The sequence below is a fragment of the Lissotriton helveticus genome, chromosome 10 (assembly GCF_964261635.1).
Source record: "Lissotriton helveticus chromosome 10, aLisHel1.1, whole genome shotgun sequence".
NCBI lineage: Eukaryota > Metazoa > Chordata > Amphibia > Caudata > Salamandridae > Lissotriton > Lissotriton helveticus.
Genome location: NC_136071.1, coordinates 589,656,998 through 589,674,078, shown reverse-complemented (window position 1 = coordinate 589,674,078; position 17,081 = coordinate 589,656,998). Strand labels below are relative to the sequence as shown.

The 17,081-nt window shown below is 47.2% G+C and overlaps 30 non-coding genes across 30 annotated transcripts; all 30 read right to left on the bottom strand.

Annotated features, from left to right (window-relative positions):
- Nucleotides 1-480: 480 nt before the first annotated feature.
- Nucleotides 481-592, bottom strand: TRNAL-CAA (transfer RNA leucine (anticodon CAA)). Its single transcript has 2 exons — nt 555-592; nt 481-526 (listed from the first exon to the last, which is right to left on the bottom strand). It is a non-coding gene; the product is annotated as a tRNA-Leu (tRNA).
- Nucleotides 593-887: 295 nt separating this feature from the next.
- TRNAV-AAC (transfer RNA valine (anticodon AAC)) lies at nt 888-960 on the bottom strand. The gene has a single exon. It is a non-coding gene; the product is annotated as a tRNA-Val (tRNA).
- Nucleotides 961-1,345: 385 nt separating this feature from the next.
- On the bottom strand, nt 1,346-1,417 carry TRNAP-AGG (transfer RNA proline (anticodon AGG)). Its single transcript has one exon. It is a non-coding gene; the product is annotated as a tRNA-Pro (tRNA).
- Nucleotides 1,418-1,851: 434 nt separating this feature from the next.
- TRNAV-UAC (transfer RNA valine (anticodon UAC)) lies at nt 1,852-1,924 on the bottom strand. The gene has a single exon. It is a non-coding gene; the product is annotated as a tRNA-Val (tRNA).
- Nucleotides 1,925-2,308: 384 nt separating this feature from the next.
- Nucleotides 2,309-2,380, bottom strand: TRNAP-CGG (transfer RNA proline (anticodon CGG)). The gene has a single exon. It is a non-coding gene; the product is annotated as a tRNA-Pro (tRNA).
- Nucleotides 2,381-3,320: 940 nt separating this feature from the next.
- TRNAL-CAA (transfer RNA leucine (anticodon CAA)) lies at nt 3,321-3,432 on the bottom strand. The gene is made up of 2 exons: nt 3,395-3,432; nt 3,321-3,366 (listed from the first exon to the last, which is right to left on the bottom strand). It is a non-coding gene; the product is annotated as a tRNA-Leu (tRNA).
- A 295-nt stretch (nt 3,433-3,727) lies between these two features.
- Nucleotides 3,728-3,800, bottom strand: TRNAV-AAC (transfer RNA valine (anticodon AAC)). Its single transcript has one exon. It is a non-coding gene; the product is annotated as a tRNA-Val (tRNA).
- Nucleotides 3,801-4,185: 385 nt separating this feature from the next.
- Nucleotides 4,186-4,257, bottom strand: TRNAP-AGG (transfer RNA proline (anticodon AGG)). Its single transcript has one exon. It is a non-coding gene; the product is annotated as a tRNA-Pro (tRNA).
- A 434-nt stretch (nt 4,258-4,691) lies between these two features.
- On the bottom strand, nt 4,692-4,764 carry TRNAV-UAC (transfer RNA valine (anticodon UAC)). Its single transcript has one exon. It is a non-coding gene; the product is annotated as a tRNA-Val (tRNA).
- A 384-nt stretch (nt 4,765-5,148) lies between these two features.
- On the bottom strand, nt 5,149-5,220 carry TRNAP-CGG (transfer RNA proline (anticodon CGG)). The gene has a single exon. It is a non-coding gene; the product is annotated as a tRNA-Pro (tRNA).
- Nucleotides 5,221-6,160: 940 nt separating this feature from the next.
- TRNAL-CAA (transfer RNA leucine (anticodon CAA)) lies at nt 6,161-6,272 on the bottom strand. The gene is made up of 2 exons: nt 6,235-6,272; nt 6,161-6,206 (listed from the first exon to the last, which is right to left on the bottom strand). It is a non-coding gene; the product is annotated as a tRNA-Leu (tRNA).
- A 295-nt stretch (nt 6,273-6,567) lies between these two features.
- On the bottom strand, nt 6,568-6,640 carry TRNAV-AAC (transfer RNA valine (anticodon AAC)). The gene has a single exon. It is a non-coding gene; the product is annotated as a tRNA-Val (tRNA).
- A 385-nt stretch (nt 6,641-7,025) lies between these two features.
- TRNAP-AGG (transfer RNA proline (anticodon AGG)) lies at nt 7,026-7,097 on the bottom strand. Its single transcript has one exon. It is a non-coding gene; the product is annotated as a tRNA-Pro (tRNA).
- A 434-nt stretch (nt 7,098-7,531) lies between these two features.
- TRNAV-UAC (transfer RNA valine (anticodon UAC)) lies at nt 7,532-7,604 on the bottom strand. Its single transcript has one exon. It is a non-coding gene; the product is annotated as a tRNA-Val (tRNA).
- A 384-nt stretch (nt 7,605-7,988) lies between these two features.
- On the bottom strand, nt 7,989-8,060 carry TRNAP-CGG (transfer RNA proline (anticodon CGG)). Its single transcript has one exon. It is a non-coding gene; the product is annotated as a tRNA-Pro (tRNA).
- A 941-nt stretch (nt 8,061-9,001) lies between these two features.
- On the bottom strand, nt 9,002-9,113 carry TRNAL-CAA (transfer RNA leucine (anticodon CAA)). The gene is made up of 2 exons: nt 9,076-9,113; nt 9,002-9,047 (listed from the first exon to the last, which is right to left on the bottom strand). It is a non-coding gene; the product is annotated as a tRNA-Leu (tRNA).
- A 295-nt stretch (nt 9,114-9,408) lies between these two features.
- TRNAV-AAC (transfer RNA valine (anticodon AAC)) lies at nt 9,409-9,481 on the bottom strand. Its single transcript has one exon. It is a non-coding gene; the product is annotated as a tRNA-Val (tRNA).
- Nucleotides 9,482-9,866: 385 nt separating this feature from the next.
- Nucleotides 9,867-9,938, bottom strand: TRNAP-AGG (transfer RNA proline (anticodon AGG)). The gene has a single exon. It is a non-coding gene; the product is annotated as a tRNA-Pro (tRNA).
- Nucleotides 9,939-10,372: 434 nt separating this feature from the next.
- Nucleotides 10,373-10,445, bottom strand: TRNAV-UAC (transfer RNA valine (anticodon UAC)). The gene has a single exon. It is a non-coding gene; the product is annotated as a tRNA-Val (tRNA).
- A 384-nt stretch (nt 10,446-10,829) lies between these two features.
- Nucleotides 10,830-10,901, bottom strand: TRNAP-CGG (transfer RNA proline (anticodon CGG)). Its single transcript has one exon. It is a non-coding gene; the product is annotated as a tRNA-Pro (tRNA).
- Nucleotides 10,902-11,842: 941 nt separating this feature from the next.
- On the bottom strand, nt 11,843-11,954 carry TRNAL-CAA (transfer RNA leucine (anticodon CAA)). The gene is made up of 2 exons: nt 11,917-11,954; nt 11,843-11,888 (listed from the first exon to the last, which is right to left on the bottom strand). It is a non-coding gene; the product is annotated as a tRNA-Leu (tRNA).
- A 295-nt stretch (nt 11,955-12,249) lies between these two features.
- Nucleotides 12,250-12,322, bottom strand: TRNAV-AAC (transfer RNA valine (anticodon AAC)). The gene has a single exon. It is a non-coding gene; the product is annotated as a tRNA-Val (tRNA).
- A 385-nt stretch (nt 12,323-12,707) lies between these two features.
- Nucleotides 12,708-12,779, bottom strand: TRNAP-AGG (transfer RNA proline (anticodon AGG)). Its single transcript has one exon. It is a non-coding gene; the product is annotated as a tRNA-Pro (tRNA).
- A 434-nt stretch (nt 12,780-13,213) lies between these two features.
- Nucleotides 13,214-13,286, bottom strand: TRNAV-UAC (transfer RNA valine (anticodon UAC)). Its single transcript has one exon. It is a non-coding gene; the product is annotated as a tRNA-Val (tRNA).
- A 384-nt stretch (nt 13,287-13,670) lies between these two features.
- TRNAP-CGG (transfer RNA proline (anticodon CGG)) lies at nt 13,671-13,742 on the bottom strand. Its single transcript has one exon. It is a non-coding gene; the product is annotated as a tRNA-Pro (tRNA).
- Nucleotides 13,743-14,683: 941 nt separating this feature from the next.
- On the bottom strand, nt 14,684-14,795 carry TRNAL-CAA (transfer RNA leucine (anticodon CAA)). The gene is made up of 2 exons: nt 14,758-14,795; nt 14,684-14,729 (listed from the first exon to the last, which is right to left on the bottom strand). It is a non-coding gene; the product is annotated as a tRNA-Leu (tRNA).
- A 295-nt stretch (nt 14,796-15,090) lies between these two features.
- TRNAV-AAC (transfer RNA valine (anticodon AAC)) lies at nt 15,091-15,163 on the bottom strand. The gene has a single exon. It is a non-coding gene; the product is annotated as a tRNA-Val (tRNA).
- A 385-nt stretch (nt 15,164-15,548) lies between these two features.
- Nucleotides 15,549-15,620, bottom strand: TRNAP-AGG (transfer RNA proline (anticodon AGG)). The gene has a single exon. It is a non-coding gene; the product is annotated as a tRNA-Pro (tRNA).
- A 434-nt stretch (nt 15,621-16,054) lies between these two features.
- Nucleotides 16,055-16,127, bottom strand: TRNAV-UAC (transfer RNA valine (anticodon UAC)). The gene has a single exon. It is a non-coding gene; the product is annotated as a tRNA-Val (tRNA).
- A 384-nt stretch (nt 16,128-16,511) lies between these two features.
- Nucleotides 16,512-16,583, bottom strand: TRNAP-CGG (transfer RNA proline (anticodon CGG)). Its single transcript has one exon. It is a non-coding gene; the product is annotated as a tRNA-Pro (tRNA).
- Nucleotides 16,584-17,081: the final 498 nt, after the last annotated feature.

The window sequence follows — 17,081 nt, the reverse complement described above, 5'->3', positions numbered from 1 at the left end:
CTTTCCTCCTGCCTCAATCTAGAATTGGCTGCAAATCATAAGAGAGAGTGCAATGCCCGTGTGCAGTGCCTACTCCCAGCTACCTCTCTGTCTTCCTTATGTAAATTAGAATTTGCAAGGGGGGAACCAATGGCATTCTGCTCCTCCCACATAACCAGGAAGCCCTGTTGAACATGTCTGCCTGTGTTTTTGCAGGGACAGTGCCTTCTCTGCCCAAAAGGTGGCAGGAGAGCCTCACAACAAATGATGGGATCAACTGCTTAGTTAGAAACCCAGCAAGGCAGTTACTGTCATGGAGTGCAAATTTAATGGAAGGTGTGCCTGAGGTGTCATTTCCAGAAATCCATGGAATTGTGATTGAGGGCCCAGCCTGATTGTTGGTGGATTTCTCTTCACATGCTACAGGTTCCTGCAAAGATTGTGGTGTTTGCCGGGAACGCACTGCAAAAAACAGGAAGATTTACGAGTGTAAAAGGGACCTGTCAGAAGTGGGATTTGAACCCACGCCTCCATGAGGAGACCAGAAGGCTCAGCTACACTGAAGATCAAGCTCTCTTGAGTCTGGCGCCTTAGACCACTCGGCCATCCTGACGGCTCATGAGGGGGGCTTAGGTCTAACTCTTCTATCTGCACCTGCCAATGTTTCCACTTACAACCTTCACAGCAATGTCACAGGTGTAAAGGCCCCAACAATACAACATAGCTTAAACAAAATAAAAATAGGCACAAGAACGACCCCCAGATGACGGATGCAGATAACTTTGTTTCGTCTTGCAAAGGTAAAGAAAGTTTCCCACGGCTCACTGTGTTCAAAGACCACCTCTTCTTAAACTTGCATTCAGATAATAAGGTTTTAGAGTGTGCACATAAAAGCAGCCAACGCTCAGTGTTTCTGCCCGGTCTCAAACCGGGGACCTTTCGCGTGTTAGGTGAACGTGATGACCACTACACTACAGAAACGACCTTGCTGCTTGCTACTGTTAAAGCAAAGTTCCTCTCAAGGCTTCACCCTACTTCTATTCTGCTGTATCAGCAGCGGCTCAGAATGTGCAGAACAAGTGTGAAAACCTCAGAGATATCATCCAACATGCTTGCAATTAGACGTATTCAAAATTTACTTGTGCAGGCATCGACAGACAAATATCTGATGCCTAAATGTCTGCGAGTACAGCTTGGGAAAGCATCACCTGGGACACACTGAGACTAAGCAGGTAGGCAGAAAAAGCACGATGATCCATTTTTCTTCTGAGGTTAGGAATATGTTGCGCAACAATGCACCGAGTATTACTAGAAATAGTCAGGCATAGTGCATTTTTAGTACGATTTGTATGTTTAGCTCTAAAAAGGGCTCGTCCGGGATTTGAACCCGGGACCTCTCGCACCCTAAGCGAGAATCATACCCCTAGACCAACGAGCCACGCAAGAGTCACCTCTGACATGGCTCCAGGGGTTAGTGGCAGCTAGTCGGTGAATGCTTCACCCAAAGCAAGCAACTGCACATGTTGCTCTCTTCTGCAATATGATTGCTGTCTTTTCCATGGCCGTCATCAAACAAGAAATTAAAAAGCCTCTGTCCTTCAGACAGTTTGTTTTTTCTAAGTGTCTGCTTGCGGTGAGGACAAGAAAAGCATTTCTGCTCTCATTCCTTGCTTTCATGAAGTAGGCCCACCCTTCAGAGCAAAGGGCGAGCAAGCGAATGGCGCAAGCTATCGTCACTTCTCTTTTCGAGCTGTCACTGAGATCCCTGGAGCACACTACGTCAGGTTGGTGAGGGATAGACAGCCTCTATTATCTCAGCTTTCCTATAAAGTCAGCAAGTAAAGGCAAACACTGTTAAAAACAGCAAACCGCTGTTTCTGCCCGGTCTCGAACCAGGGACCTTTCGCGTGTAAGGCGAACGTGATAACCACTACACTACAGAAACAGACACTAACTCAGGAATCTTGTTGGCATGTATTGGGCTGGAATGCACAGACTAAGGGCCAATGTCCTTGAAGCTCAAAGTTGGGCTCTCCTTACCCGGTCTCTATTTCTTTGGAAGACAGGAATGAGGACCACTTTTATTCCAAGAGGCGATTTTGAAACCATATCCTGAAATTACACTAGAAAAACACTATGCATGTAATGTTCCTACCATGCTTGTCTGGCCCAGAAAAGCAGTTGCAAAGAAGTCCTGCACTCCTTTATCCCGCCACAAGTGGAAAATAGCGTGCAGGGTAAGGAACTTTCTCGACATACACAGCGTCTTATAGCATTGAAAAGAAGAAATGCTCCTATATTACAAGCATCCTGAAAATGTCCACAGCATGGGCTCGTCCGGGATTTGAACCCGGGACCTCTCGCACCCGAAGCGAGAATCATACCCCTAGACCAACGAGCCTGAGTGGCCAGGAGACATTTTGAACAATTTCTGAAGCGTCTTTCAGAAAAAAAGCAGGGCTATTTGGCTAGTCTCCCTCTAAGTGAGCCTCACAACGTCATGTTTTCTCTCAAGTTGTTGTTTTTTCACTCTAGCAAGAAAGGGGGCAGCCAATCTCCTATCAGCCAGTGAGCAGAAAAAAGGCACAGATGAGAACAGCAAGCACTTTCTGGCAATTGTTCTCCTCTGCAAGTCCTGGACCCTTGCCCCATAGACTTCCACACCAGAAGCAATGAAGGGCCCACCATTTCCTGCGCCTGAGAAAGAGGGGTTTGATATTTGGATTCAAACGCGCTCGCTCAGCGCTCGATCAGGCTCGATCAGGCGAGATTTATATGAGTGGCTCACAGGCCTGAAACACTAACCTGGGAGACCCAGAGTGGCTGACTTCTCAGTATAGCCATTGTTGGGCGAGTCACCTCCTTTCCTCCTGCCTCAATCTAGAATTGGCTGCAAATCATAAGAGAGAGTGCAATGCCCGTGTGCAGTGCCTACTCCCAGCTACCTCTCTGTCTTCCTTATGTAAATTAGAATTTGCAAGGGGGGACCAATGGCATTCTGCTCCTCCCACAAAACCAGGAAGCCCTGTTGAACATGTCTGCCTGTGTTTTTGCAGGGACAGTGCCTTCTCTGCCCAAAAGGTGGCAGGAGAGCCTCACAACAAATGATGGGATCAACTGCTTAGTTAGAAACCCAGCAAGGCAGTTACTGTGATGGAGTGCAAATTTAATGGAAGGTGTGCCTGAGGTGTCATTTCCAGAAATCCATGGAATTGTGATTGAGGGCCCAGCCTGATTGTTGGTGGATTTCTCTTCACATGCTACAGGTTCCTGCAAAGATTGTGGTGTTTGCCGGGAACGCACTGCAAAAAACAGGAAGATTTACGGGTGTAAAAGGGACCTGTCAGAAGTGGGATTTGAACCCACGCCTCCATGAGGAGACCAGAAGGCTCTGCTACACTGAAGATCAAGTTCTCTTGAGTCTGGCGCCTTAGACCACTCGGCCATCCTGACGTCTCATGAGGGGGGCTTAGGTCTAACTCTTCTATCTGCACCTGCCAATGTTTCCACTTACAACCTTCACAGCAATGTCACAGGTGTAAAGGCCCCAACAATACAACATAGCTTAAACAAAATAAAAATAGGCACAAGAACGACCCCCAGATGAAGGATGCAGATAACTTTGTTTCGTCTTGCAAAGGTAAAGAAAGTTTCCCACGGCTCACTGTGTTCAAAGACCACCTCTTCTTAAACTTGCATTCAGATAATAAGGTTTTAGAGTGTGCACATAAAAGCAGCCAACGCTCAGTGTTTCTGCCCGGTCTCGAACCGAGGACCTTTCGCGTGTTAGGCGAACGTGATGACCACTACACTACAGAAACGACCTTGCTGCTTGCTACTGTTAAAGCAAAGTTCCTCTCAAGGCTTCACCCTACTTCTATTCTGCTGTATCAGCAGCGGCTCAGAATGTGCAGAACAAGTGTGAAAACCTCAGAGATATCATCCAACATGCTTGCAATTAGACGTATTCAAAATTTACTTGTGCAGGCATTGACAGACAAATATCTGATGCCTAAATGTCTGCGAGTACAGCTTGGGAAAGCATCACCTGGGACACACTGAGACTAAGCAGGTAGGCAGAAAAAGCACGGTGATCCATTTTTCTTCTGAGGTTAGGAATATGTTGCGCAACAATGCACCGAGTATTACTAGAAATAGTCAGGCATAGTGCATTTTTAGTACGATTTGTATGTTTAGCTCTAAAAAGGGCTCGTCCGGGATTTGAACCCGGGACCTCTCGCACCCTAAGCGAGAATCATACCCCTAGACCAACGAGCCACGCAAGAGTCACCTCTGACATGGCTCCAGGGGTTAGTGGCAGCTAGTCGGTGAATGCTTCACCCAAAGCAAGCAACTGCACATGTTGCTCTCTTCTGCAATATGATTGCTGTCTTTTCCATGGCCGTCATCAAACAAGAAATTAAAAAGCCTCTGTCCTTCAGACAGTTTGTTTTTTCTAAGTGTCTGCTTGCGGTGAGGACAAGAAAAGCATTTCTGCTCTCATTCCTTGCTTTCATGAAGTAGGCCCACCCTTCAGAGCAAAGGGCGAGCAAGCGAATGGCGCAAGCTATCGTCACTTCTCTTTTCGAGCTGTCACTGAGATCCCTGGAGCACACTACGTCAGGTTGGTGAGGGATAGACAGCCTCTATTATCTCAGCTTTCCTATAAAGTCAGCAAGTAAAGGCAAACACTGTTAAAAACAGCAAACCGCTGTTTCTGCCCGGTCTCGAACCAGGGACCTTTCGCGTGTAAGGTAAACGTGATAACCACTACACTACAGAAACAGACACTAACTCAGGAATCTTGTTGGCATGTATTGGGCTGGAATGCACAGACTAAGGGCCAATGTCCTTGAAGCTCAAAGTTGGGCTCTCCTTACCCGGTCTCTATTTCTTTGGAAGACAGGAATGAGGACCACTTTTATTCCAAGAGGCGATTTTGAAACCATATCCTGAAATTACACTAGAAAAACACTATGCATGTAATGTTCCTACCATGCTTGTCTGGCCCAGAAAAGCAGTTGCAAAGAAGTCCTGCACTCCTTTATCCCGCCACAAGTGGAAAATAGCGTGCAGGGTAAGGAACTTTCTCGACATACACAGCGTCTTATAGCATTGAAAAGAAGAAATGCTCCTATATTACAAGCATCCTGAAAATGTCCACAGCATGGGCTCGTCCGGGATTTGATCCCGGGACCTCTCGCACCCGAAGCGAGAATCATACCCCTAGACCAACGAGCCTGAGTGGCCAGGAGACATTTTGAACAATTTCTGAAGCGTCTTTCAGAAAAAAAGCAGGGCTATTTGGCTAGTCTCCCTCTAAGTGAGCCTCACAACGTCATGTTTTCTCTCAAGTTGTTGTTTTTTCACTCTAGCAAGAAAGGGGGCAGCCAATCTCCTATCAGCCAGTGAGCAGAAAAAAGGCACAGATGAGAACAGCAAGCACTTTCTGGCAATTGTTCTCCTCTGCAAGTCCTGGACCCTTGCCCCATAGACTTCCACACCAGAAGCAATGAAGGGCCCACCATTTCCTGCGCCTGAGAAAGAGGGGTTTGATATTTGGATTCAAACGCGCTCGCTCAGCGCTCGATCAGGCTCGATCAGGCGAGATTTATATGAGTGGCTCACAGGCCTGAAACACTAACCTGGGAGACCCAGAGTGGCTGACTTCTCAGTATAGCCATTGTTGGGCGAGTCACCTCCTTTCCTCCTGCCTCAATCTAGAATTGGCTGCAAATCATAAGAGAGAGTGCAATGCCCGTGTGCAGTGCCTACTCCCAGCTACCTCTCTGTCTTCCTTATGTAAATTAGAATTTGCAAGGGGGGACCAATGGCATTCTGCTCCTCCCACAAAACCAGGAAGCCCTGTTGAACATGTCTGCCTGTGTTTTTGCAGGGACAGTGCCTTCTCTGCCCAAAAGGTGGCAGGAGAGCCTCACAACAAATGATGGGATCAACTGCTTAGTTAGAAACCCAGCAAGGCAGTTACTGTGATGGAGTGCAAATTTAATGGAAGGTGTGCCTGAGGTGTCATTTCCAGAAATCCATGGAATTGTGATTGAGGGCCCAGCCTGATTGTTGGTGGATTTCTCTTCACATGCTACAGGTTCCTGCAAAGATTGTGGTGTTTGCCGGGAACGCACTGCAAAAAACAGGAAGATTTACGGGTGTAAAAGGGACCTGTCAGAAGTGGGATTTGAACCCACGCCTCCATGAGGAGACCAGAAGGCTCTGCTACACTGAAGATCAAGTTCTCTTGAGTCTGGCGCCTTAGACCACTCGGCCATCCTGACGTCTCATGAGGGGGGCTTAGGTCTAACTCTTCTATCTGCACCTGCCAATGTTTCCACTTACAACCTTCACAGCAATGTCACAGGTGTAAAGGCCCCAACAATACAACATAGCTTAAACAAAATAAAAATAGGCACAAGAACGACCCCCAGATGAAGGATGCAGATAACTTTGTTTCGTCTTGCAAAGGTAAAGAAAGTTTCCCACGGCTCACTGTGTTCAAAGACCACCTCTTCTTAAACTTGCATTCAGATAATAAGGTTTTAGAGTGTGCACATAAAAGCAGCCAACGCTCAGTGTTTCTGCCCGGTCTCGAACCGAGGACCTTTCGCGTGTTAGGCGAACGTGATGACCACTACACTACAGAAACGACCTTGCTGCTTGCTACTGTTAAAGCAAAGTTCCTCTCAAGGCTTCACCCTACTTCTATTCTGCTGTATCAGCAGCGGCTCAGAATGTGCAGAACAAGTGTGAAAACCTCAGAGATATCATCCAACATGCTTGCAATTAGACGTATTCAAAATTTACTTGTGCAGGCATTGACAGACAAATATCTGATGCCTAAATGTCTGCGAGTACAGCTTGGGAAAGCATCACCTGGGACACACTGAGACTAAGCAGGTAGGCAGAAAAAGCACGGTGATCCATTTTTCTTCTGAGGTTAGGAATATGTTGCGCAACAATGCACCGAGTATTACTAGAAATAGTCAGGCATAGTGCATTTTTAGTACGATTTGTATGTTTAGCTCTAAAAAGGGCTCGTCCGGGATTTGAACCCGGGACCTCTCGCACCCTAAGCGAGAATCATACCCCTAGACCAACGAGCCACGCAAGAGTCACCTCTGACATGGCTCCAGGGGTTAGTGGCAGCTAGTCGGTGAATGCTTCACCCAAAGCAAGCAACTGCACATGTTGCTCTCTTCTGCAATATGATTGCTGTCTTTTCCATGGCCGTCATCAAACAAGAAATTAAAAAGCCTCTGTCCTTCAGACAGTTTGTTTTTTCTAAGTGTCTGCTTGCGGTGAGGACAAGAAAAGCATTTCTGCTCTCATTCCTTGCTTTCATGAAGTAGGCCCACCCTTCAGAGCAAAGGGCGAGCAAGCGAATGGCGCAAGCTATCGTCACTTCTCTTTTCGAGCTGTCACTGAGATCCCTGGAGCACACTACGTCAGGTTGGTGAGGGATAGACAGCCTCTATTATCTCAGCTTTCCTATAAAGTCAGCAAGTAAAGGCAAACACTGTTAAAAACAGCAAACCGCTGTTTCTGCCCGGTCTCGAACCAGGGACCTTTCGCGTGTAAGGCAAACGTGATAACCACTACACTACAGAAACAGACACTAACTCAGGAATCTTGTTGGCATGTATTGGGCTGGAATGCACAGACTAAGGGCCAATGTCCTTGAAGCTCAAAGTTGGGCTCTCCTTACCCGGTCTCTATTTCTTTGGAAGACAGGAATGAGGACCACTTTTATTCCAAGAGGCGATTTTGAAACCATATCCTGAAATTACACTAGAAAAACACTATGCATGTAATGTTCCTACCATGCTTGTCTGGCCCAGAAAAGCAGTTGCAAAGAAGTCCTGCACTCCTTTATCCCGCCACAAGTGGAAAATAGCGTGCAGGGTAAGGAACTTTCTCGACATACACAGCGTCTTATAGCATTGAAAAGAAGAAATGCTCCTATATTACAAGCATCCTGAAAATGTCCACAGCATGGGCTCGTCCGGGATTTGAACCCGGGACCTCTCGCACCCGAAGCGAGAATCATACCCCTAGACCAACGAGCCTGAGTGGCCAGGAGACATTTTGAACAATTTCTGAAGCGTCTTTCAGAAAAAAAGCAGGGCTATTTGGCTAGTCTCCCTCTAAGTGAGCCTCACAACGTCATGTTTTCTCTCAAGTTGTTGTTTTTTCACTCTAGCAAGAAAGGGGGCAGCCAATCTCCTATCAGCCAGTGAGCAGAAAAAAGGCACAGATGAGAACAGCAAGCACTTTCTGGCAATTGTTCTCCTCTGCAAGTCCTGGACCCTTGCCCCATAGACTTCCACACCAGAAGCAATGAAGGGCCCACCATTTCCTGCGCCTGAGAAAGAGGGGTTTGATATTTGGATTCAAACGCGCTCGCTCAGCGCTCGATCAGGCTCGATCAGGCGAGATTTATATGAGTGGCTCACAGGCCTGAAACACTAACCTGGGAGACCCAGAGTGGCTGACTTCTCAGTATAGCCATTGTTGGGCGAGTCACCTCCTTTCCTCCTGCCTCAATCTAGAATTGGCTGCAAATCATAAGAGAGAGTGCAATGCCCGTGTGCAGTGCCTACTCCCAGCTACCTCTCTGTCTTCCTTATGTAAATTAGAATTTGCAAGGGGGGAACCAATGGCATTCTGCTCCTCCCACATAACCAGGAAGCCCTGTTGAACATGTCTGCCTGTGTTTTTGCAGGGACAGTGCCTTCTCTGCCCAAAAGGTGGCAGGAGAGCCTCACAACAAATGATGGGATCAACTGCTTAGTTAGAAACCCAGCAAGGCAGTTACTGTCATGGAGTGCAAATTTAATGGAAGGTGTGCCTGAGGTGTCATTTCCAGAAATCCATGGAATTGTGATTGAGGGCCCAGCCTGATTGTTGGTGGATTTCTCTTCACATGCTACAGGTTCCTGCAAAGATTGTGGTGTTTGCCGGGAACGCACTGCAAAAAACAGGAAGATTTACGGGTGTAAAAGGGACCTGTCAGAAGTGGGATTTGAACCCACGCCTCCATGAGGAGACCAGAAGGCTCAGCTACATTGAAAATCAAGCACTCTTGAGTCTGGCGCCTTAGACCACTCGGCCATCCTGACGGCTCATGAGGGGGGCTTAGGTCTAACTCTTCTATCTGCACCTGCCAATGTTTCCACTTACAACCTTCACAGCAATGTCACAGGTGTAAAGGCCCCAACAATACAACATAGCTTAAACAAAATAAAAATAGGCACAAGAACGACCCCCAGATGACGGATGCAGATAACTTTGTTTCGTCTTGCAAAGGTAAAGAAAGTTTCCCACGGCTCACTGTGTTCAAAGACCACCTCTTCTTAAACTTGCATTCAGATAATAAGGTTTTAGAGTGTGCACATAAAAGCAGCCAACGCTCAGTGTTTCTGCCCGGTCTCAAACCGGGGACCTTTCGCGTGTTAGGTGAACGTGATGACCACTACACTACAGAAACGACCTTGCTGCTTGCTACTGTTAAAGCAAAGTTCCTCTCAAGGCTTCACCCTACTTCTATTCTGCTGTATCAGCAGCGGCTCAGAATGTGCAGAACAAGTGTGAAAACCTCAGAGATATCATCCAACATGCTTGCAATTAGACGTATTCAAAATTTACTTGTGCAGGCATCGACAGACAAATATCTGATGCCTAAATGTCTGCGAGTACAGCTTGGGAAAGCATCACCTGGGACACACTGAGACTAAGCAGGTAGGCAGAAAAAGCACGATGATCCATTTTTCTTCTGAGGTTAGGAATATGTTGCGCAACAATGCACCGAGTATTACTAGAAATAGTCAGGCATAGTGCATTTTTAGTACGATTTGTATGTTTAGCTCTAAAAAGGGCTCGTCCGGGATTTGAACCCGGGACCTCTCGCACCCTAAGCGAGAATCATACCCCTAGACCAACGAGCCACGCAAGAGTCACCTCTGACATGGCTCCAGGGGTTAGTGGCAGCTAGTCGGTGAATGCTTCACCCAAAGCAAGCAACTGCACATGTTGCTCTCTTCTGCAATATGATTGCTGTCTTTTCCATGGCCGTCATCAAACAAGAAATTAAAAAGCCTCTGTCCTTCAGACAGTTTGTTTTCTCTAAGTGTCTGCTTGCGGTGAGGACAAGAAAAGCATTTCTGCTCTCATTCCTTGCTTTCATGAAGTAGGCCCACCCTTCAGAGCAAAGGGCGAGCAAGCGAATGGCGCAAGCTATCGTCACTTCTCTTTTCGAGCTGTCACTGAGATCCCTGGAGCACACTACGTCAGGTTGGTGAGGGATAGACAGCCTCTATTATCTCAGCTTTCCTATAAAGTCAGCCAGTAAAGGCAAACACTGTTAAAAACAGCAAACCGCTGTTTCTGCCCGGTCTCGAACCAAGGACCTATCGCGTGTAAGGCGAACGTGAAAACCACTACACTACAGAAACAGACACTAACTCAGGAATCTTGTTGGCATGTATTGGGCTGGAATGCACAGACTAAGGGCCAATGTCCTTGAAGCTCAAAGTTGGGCTCTCCTTACCCGGTCTCTATTTCTTTGGAAGACAGGAATGAGGACCACTTTTATTCCAAGAGGCGATTTTGAAACCATATCCTGAAATTACACTAGAAAAACACTATGCATGTAATGTTCCTACCATGCTGGTCTGGCCCAGAAAAGCAGTTGCAAAGAAGTCCTGCACTCCTTTATCCCGCCACAAGTGGAAAATAGCGTGCAGGGTAAGGAACTTTCTCGACATACACAGCGTCTTATAGCATTGAAAAGAAGAAATGCTCCTATATTACAAGCATCCTGAAAATGTCCACAGCATGGGCTCGTCCGGGATTTGAACCCGGGACCTCTCGCACCCGAAGCGAGAATCATACCCCTAGACCAACGAGCCTGAGTGGCCAGGAGACATTTTGAACAATTTCTGAAGCGTGTTTCAGAAAAAAAGCAGGGCTATTTGGCTAGTCTCCCTCTAAGTGAGCCTCACAACGTCATGTTTTCTCTCAAGTTGTTGTTTTTTCACTCTAGCAAGAAAGGGGGCAGCCAATCTCCTATCAGCCAGTGAGCAGAAAAAAGGCACAGATGAGAACAGCAAGCACTTTCTGGCAATTGTTCTCCTCTGCAAGTCCTGGACCCTTGCCCCATAGACTTCCACACCAGAAGCAATGAAGGGCCCACCATTTCCTGCGCCTGAGAAAGAGGGGTTTGATATTTGGATTCAAACGCGCTCGCTCAGCGCTCGATCAGGCTCGATCAGGCGAGATTTATATGAGTGGCTCACAGGCCTGAAACACTAACCTGGGAGACCCAGAGTGGCTGACTTCTCAGTATAGCCATTGTTGGGCGAGTCACCTCCTTTCCTCCTGCCTCAATCTAGAATTGGCTGCAAATCATAAGAGAGAGTGCAATGCCCGTGTGCAGTGCCTACTCCCAGCTACCTCTCTGTCTTCCTTATGTAAATTAGAATTTGCAAGGGGGGAACCAATGGCATTCTGCTCCTCCCACATAACCAGGAAGCCCTGTTGAACATGTCTGCCTGTGTTTTTGCAGGGACAGTGCCTTCTCTGCCCAAAAGGTGGCAGGAGAGCCTCACAACAAATGATGGGATCAACTGCTTAGTTAGAAACCCAGCAAGGCAGTTACTGTCATGGAGTGCAAATTTAATGGAAGGTGTGCCTGAGGTGTCATTTCCAGAAATCCATGGAATTGTGATTGAGGGCCCAGCCTGATTGTTGGTGGATTTCTCTTCACATGCTACAGGTTCCTGCAAAGATTGTGGTGTTTGCCGGGAACGCACTGCAAAAAACAGGAAGATTTACGGGTGTAAAAGGGACCTGTCAGAAGTGGGATTTGAACCCACGCCTCCATGAGGAGACCAGAAGGCTCAGCTACATTGAAAATCAAGCACTCTTGAGTCTGGCGCCTTAGACCACTCGGCCATCCTGACGGCTCATGAGGGGGGCTTAGGTCTAACTCTTCTATCTGCACCTGCCAATGTTTCCACTTACAACCTTCACAGCAATGTCACAGGTGTAAAGGCCCCAACAATACAACATAGCTTAAACAAAATAAAAATAGGCACAAGAACGACCCCCAGATGACGGATGCAGATAACTTTGTTTCGTCTTGCAAAGGTAAAGAAAGTTTCCCACGGCTCACTGTGTTCAAAGACCACCTCTTCTTAAACTTGCATTCAGATAATAAGGTTTTAGAGTGTGCACATAAAAGCAGCCAACGCTCAGTGTTTCTGCCCGGTCTCAAACCGGGGACCTTTCGCGTGTTAGGTGAACGTGATGACCACTACACTACAGAAACGACCTTGCTGCTTGCTACTGTTAAAGCAAAGTTCCTCTCAAGGCTTCACCCTACTTCTATTCTGCTGTATCAGCAGCGGCTCAGAATGTGCAGAACAAGTGTGAAAACCTCAGAGATATCATCCAACATGCTTGCAATTAGACGTATTCAAAATTTACTTGTGCAGGCATCGACAGACAAATATCTGATGCCTAAATGTCTGCGAGTACAGCTTGGGAAAGCATCACCTGGGACACACTGAGACTAAGCAGGTAGGCAGAAAAAGCACGATGATCCATTTTTCTTCTGAGGTTAGGAATATGTTGCGCAACAATGCACCGAGTATTACTAGAAATAGTCAGGCATAGTGCATTTTTAGTACGATTTGTATGTTTAGCTCTAAAAAGGGCTCGTCCGGGATTTGAACCCGGGACCTCTCGCACCCTAAGCGAGAATCATACCCCTAGACCAACGAGCCACGCAAGAGTCACCTCTGACATGGCTCCAGGGGTTAGTGGCAGCTAGTCGGTGAATGCTTCACCCAAAGCAAGCAACTGCACATGTTGCTCTCTTCTGCAATATGATTGCTGTCTTTTCCATGGCCGTCATCAAACAAGAAATTAAAAAGCCTCTGTCCTTCAGACAGTTTGTTTTCTCTAAGTGTCTGCTTGCGGTGAGGACAAGAAAAGCATTTCTGCTCTCATTCCTTGCTTTCATGAAGTAGGCCCACCCTTCAGAGCAAAGGGCGAGCAAGCGAATGGCGCAAGCTATCGTCACTTCTCTTTTCGAGCTGTCACTGAGATCCCTGGAGCACACTACGTCAGGTTGGTGAGGGATAGACAGCCTCTATTATCTCAGCTTTCCTATAAAGTCAGCCAGTAAAGGCAAACACTGTTAAAAACAGCAAACCGCTGTTTCTGCCCGGTCTCGAACCAAGGACCTATCGCGTGTAAGGCGAACGTGAAAACCACTACACTACAGAAACAGACACTAACTCAGGAATCTTGTTGGCATGTATTGGGCTGGAATGCACAGACTAAGGGCCAATGTCCTTGAAGCTCAAAGTTGGGCTCTCCTTACCCGGTCTCTATTTCTTTGGAAGACAGGAATGAGGACCACTTTTATTCCAAGAGGCGATTTTGAAACCATATCCTGAAATTACACTAGAAAAACACTATGCATGTAATGTTCCTACCATGCTGGTCTGGCCCAGAAAAGCAGTTGCAAAGAAGTCCTGCACTCCTTTATCCCGCCACAAGTGGAAAATAGCGTGCAGGGTAAGGAACTTTCTCGACATACACAGCGTCTTATAGCATTGAAAAGAAGAAATGCTCCTATATTACAAGCATCCTGAAAATGTCCACAGCATGGGCTCGTCCGGGATTTGAACCCGGGACCTCTCGCACCCGAAGCGAGAATCATACCCCTAGACCAACGAGCCTGAGTGGCCAGGAGACATTTTGAACAATTTCTGAAGCGTGTTTCAGAAAAAAAGCAGGGCTATTTGGCTAGTCTCCCTCTAAGTGAGCCTCACAACGTCATGTTTTCTCTCAAGTTGTTGTTTTTTCACTCTAGCAAGAAAGGGGGCAGCCAATCTCCTATCAGCCAGTGAGCAGAAAAAAGGCACAGATGAGAACAGCAAGCACTTTCTGGCAATTGTTCTCCTCTGCAAGTCCTGGACCCTTGCCCCATAGACTTCCACACCAGAAGCAATGAAGGGCCCACCATTTCCTGCGCCTGAGAAAGAGGGGTTTGATATTTGGATTCAAACGCGCTCGCTCAGCGCTCGATCAGGCTCGATCAGGCGAGATTTATATGAGTGGCTCACAGGCCTGAAACACTAACCTGGGAGACCCAGAGTGGCTGACTTCTCAGTATAGCCATTGTTGGGCGAGTCACCTCCTTTCCTCCTGCCTCAATCTAGAATTGGCTGCAAATCATAAGAGAGAGTGCAATGCCCGTGTGCAGTGCCTACTCCCAGCTACCTCTCTGTCTTCCTTATGTAAATTAGAATTTGCAAGGGGGGAACCAATGGCATTCTGCTCCTCCCACATAACCAGGAAGCCCTGTTGAACATGTCTGCCTGTGTTTTTGCAGGGACAGTGCCTTCTCTGCCCAAAAGGTGGCAGGAGAGCCTCACAACAAATGATGGGATCAACTGCTTAGTTAGAAACCCAGCAAGGCAGTTACTGTCATGGAGTGCAAATTTAATGGAAGGTGTGCCTGAGGTGTCATTTCCAGAAATCCATGGAATTGTGATTGAGGGCCCAGCCTGATTGTTGGTGGATTTCTCTTCACATGCTACAGGTTCCTGCAAAGATTGTGGTGTTTGCCGGGAACGCACTGCAAAAAACAGGAAGATTTACGGGTGTAAAAGGGACCTGTCAGAAGTGGGATTTGAACCCACGCCTCCATGAGGAGACCAGAAGGCTCAGCTACACTGAAGATGAAGCTCTCTTGAGTCTGGCGCCTTAGACCACTCGGCCATCCTGACGGCTCATGAGGGGGGCTTAGGTCTAACTCTTCTATCTGCACCTGCCAATGTTTCCACTTACAACCTTCACAGCAATGTCACAGGTGTAAAGGCCCCAACAATACAACATAGCTTAAACAAAATAAAAATAGGCACAAGAACGACCCCCAGATGACGGATGCAGATAACTTTGTTTCGTCTTGCAAAGGTAAAGAAAGTTTCCCACGGCTCACTGTGTTCAAAGACCACCTCTTCTTAAACTTGCATTCAGATAATAAGGTTTTAGAGTGTGCACATAAAAGCAGCCAACGCTCAGTGTTTCTGCCCGGTCTCAAACCGGGGACCTTTCGCGTGTTAGGTGAACGTGATGACCACTACACTACAGAAACGACCTTGCTGCTTGCTACTGTTAAAGCAAAGTTCCTCTCAAGGCTTCACCCTACTTCTATTCTGCTGTATCAGCAGCGGCTCAGAATGTGCAGAACAAGTGTGAAAACCTCAGAGATATCATCCAACATGCTTGCAATTAGACGTATTCAAAATTTACTTGTGCAGGCATCGACAGACAAATATCTGATGCCTAAATGTCTGCGAGTACAGCTTGGGAAAGCATCACCTGGGACACACTGAGACTAAGCAGGTAGGCAGAAAAAGCACGATGATCCATTTTTCTTCTGAGGTTAGGAATATGTTGCGCAACAATGCACCGAGTATTACTAGAAATAGTCAGGCATAGTGCATTTTTAGTACGATTTGTATGTTTAGCTCTAAAAAGGGCTCGTCCGGGATTTGAACCCGGGACCTCTCGCACCCTAAGCGAGAATCATACCCCTAGACCAACGAGCCACGCAAGAGTCACCTCTGACATGGCTCCAGGGGTTAGTGGCAGCTAGTCGGTGAATGCTTCACCCAAAGCAAGCAACTGCACATGTTGCTCTCTTCTGCAATATGATTGCTGTCTTTTCCATGGCCGTCATCAAACAAGAAATTAAAAAGCCTCTGTCCTTCAGACAGTTTGTTTTCTCTAAGTGTCTGCTTGCGGTGAGGACAAGAAAAGCATTTCTGCTCTCATTCCTTGCTTTCATGAAGTAGGCCCACCCTTCAGAGCAAAGGGCGAGCAAGCGAATGGCGCAAGCTATCGTCACTTCTCTTTTCGAGCTGTCACTGAGATCCCTGGAGCACACTACGTCAGGTTGGTGAGGGATAGACAGCCTCTATTATCTCAGCTTTCCTATAAAGTCAGCCAGTAAAGGCAAACACTGTTAAAAACAGCAAACCGCTGTTCCTGCCCGGTCTCGAACCAAGGACCTATCGCGTGTAAGGCGAACGTGAAAACCACTACACTACAGAAACAGACACTAACTCAGGAATCTTGTTGGCATGTATTGGGCTGGAATGCACAGACTAAGGGCCAATGTCCTTGAAGCTCAAAGTTGGGCTCTCCTTACCCGGTCTCTATTTCTTTGGAAGACAGGAATGAGGACCACTTTTATTCCAAGAGGCGATTTTGAAACCATATCCTGAAATTACACTAGAAAAACACTATGCATGTAATGTTCCTACCATGCTGGTCTGGCCCAGAAAAGCAGTTGCAAAGAAGTCCTGCACTCCTTTATCCCGCCACAAGTGGAAAATAGCGTGCAGGGTAAGGAACTTTCTCGACATACACAGCGTCTTATAGCATTGAAAAGAAGAAATGCTCCTATATTACAAGCATCCTGAAAATGTCCACAGCATGGGCTCGTCCGGGATTTGAACCCGGGACCTCTCGCACCCGAAGCGAGAATCATACCCCTAGACCAACGAGCCTGAGTGGCCAGGAGACATTTTGAACAATTTCTGAAGCGTCTTTCAGAAAAAAAGCAGGGCTATTTGGCTAGTCTCCCTCTAAGTGAGCCTCACAACGTCATGTTTTCTCTCAAGTTGTTGTTTTTTCACTCTAGCAAGAAAGGGGGCAGCCAATCTCCTATCAGCCAGTGAGCAGAAAAAAGGCACAGATGAGAACAGCAAGCACTTTCTGGCAATTGTTCTCCTCTGCAAGTCCTGGACCCTTGCCCCATAGACTTCCACACCAGAAGCAATGAAGGGCCCACCATTTCCTGCGCCTGAGAAAGAGGGGTTTGATATTTGGATTCAAACGCGCTCGCTCAGCGCTCGATCAGGCTCGATCAGGCGAGATTTATATGAGTGGCTCACAGGCCTGAAACACTAACCTGGGAGACCCAGAGTGGCTGACTTCTCAGTATAGCCATTGTTGGGCGAGTCACCTCCTTTCCTCCTGCCTCAATCTAGAATTGGCTGCAAATC